We start from the raw sequence: 2,117 nt of genomic DNA on the forward strand, positions 1-2,117 counted from the left end.
TGGGTCTGCTCAGTTTTCTTCATTACTTTTATTAATTATTGGAACAGCACTTAACTGGTCTCAGCTAGCAATCAGCCCTTCGTGGCTCTGGACATTGCACAAATGCAGCAGAGGAAATTCTGAATTCCTTGAAGTCGCTGACAAGCTTTGGCATTAATTTTATAAGGCCCGTGATCCAAACCACAGTCTTTTTGCAGTGAAATGTGGATGTAAAAAAATTGTGCTGTGCTTAATTCCAACCTTCTCAATGGCAAACACATTTTTCATTCAGTGCTGAACTCAATAAGAAAATTGAAAAGTGTGATGCAGAAAGGGAAACTTTGGACTAGAGACTGTGAAACTTTTATTTTGGTTGTCTTGTTACTTTGGTAGATTTACTGCTTGCAGAAGCTGGTGTTAACGACAGGAGACCAGGACACTGTTGGGTGTCAAGCTTGGCTCTGCCACAGACTCACCATGTCAGCATGACCAAGTTTCACATTTATTGAACGGTAATAATGTTTACATCCTTCACAGTGGGACTGAGAGTTTGTGATTGTGAGGACCACGTATGCTTCTCCACAGACATAAGCTGTCTGCTCGTTCACAAATATCCCAAATGAAAAGCTGCTGGTTTGTTTGGATGACAGATGGATTCACTCTAGTCATGTTTTTATTGGTGTTCACCTATTCAGTGTACAGCAGTGAGAACACTGCTGAGTGCTCTTCTTTAATCTCTACGTAAAATACATGTTTTCTCTATCTGCAGATCTTGCTACGTTAGATATAAAAGATAGGTTAGTGTGACTAACCATAGTGTAAATTACCCTTGTCTAGATTTAGACCTTTAAGAATTGAGTCTAGGAATAGTCTGTGGTTTCTATACTTTGTGGAGCTGCAGAGGGAGCAAGCTTGCATCATGCCTGATGACCACAACCAGAACTAGTTGAGTGGTTTCTTTGATATAATTAGAGCCTGCTTTTGGTTTTAATCACTTGCTGTTTAAAGGTCCAGGAGAGGAACTGATTTACAAGTCTCTCAAACTTCGCATAACGTTCAGGAAGGCCATGAATGCACAGAAGGCAGGGCCATTAAAACAGGCGAAATGAGGGTATTGGCATATGCATTTTAGAAACACATCTATAAATTTTCCATCCAAAATTGTATTTGTTACTCTTCACAGTAGTGCTCTAGCTATGAACTGTCTATTGAATGACTCTAGCATCCTTGAACATAAAATTTTGTTGTGTAAATAATTTCAGAAAGTGTTTTCTTACGGTGCTAGTGAATCTCTTTAATTATCCCACCTCTACCCACCCCGTCTGATCTCAGATGCGGAGCTTTTTATATCTCCATGAAGTGATGTTATGTCCCTAGCTGCATTCCCACAATTTCACATATCCACGCATTTTGTTTATTTTGTTGATCTGGCAGCAGACCCTTCAGATTGGCCAGTTCTGGGAAACCAGATGGTTAGAAATGCTTGAGGGTCCATGCGTCACAAAATACCAGGCCCAGTTTGCCACAGACATGTTCATAAGTTTGGCTCTCCCAACGCGGCTGAACTCAGAGGACAGGTCACTGCCGCTGTCTCCCACAGCTTTGAGGCTCAATGGAGGCCTCAACCACAGCTTCGGTCCTGCCTGCCAGCTGTCCAGGTGGTTGGGGTGGCCTTGGATGGATAAAGGGACACATCACTGCTCCTTTCCAATTGCACAGCAGAGAGAATTGGGCTCCTCCGTGAGCTCCTCCTCTGCCACGGCTCCTTGCGAGGGGTGAGGGACAGCCCAGAGCCCTCCTCCAGCTGTACATCCCGCTCCCACTGATGGCAGTACTGGATGAGGGCATTCACTAGCCAACGCCAGAAAAACTGTAAGAAGTCGAGCACAGTTTGTGGATTTTCTACAAAAAACTAATTATAGACTTTATTGCTGAGTGCCAAATCCATTTTCCCCTCTTCTGGGAGCCATTCAATAAACTTTATGTTCTGAGGTAGAGCAAAACTGCCGTAGTTTAATGCAGTGTTTTATGTATCTTCCTTGCACTCTAACACCTGACTTTTGCTAATAGCTCAGTGTGGATTTTCTTTTTCTTTCTAAATCATGTTAATAGGCCTGAAATGCCCTGTGACCTGGCAT

The sequence above is a fragment of the Cariama cristata genome, unplaced genomic scaffold, assembly GCF_000690535.1.
Source record: "Cariama cristata isolate BGI_N322 unplaced genomic scaffold, ASM69053v1 scaffold10889, whole genome shotgun sequence".
Taxonomy (NCBI): Eukaryota; Metazoa; Chordata; class Aves; order Cariamiformes; family Cariamidae; genus Cariama; species Cariama cristata.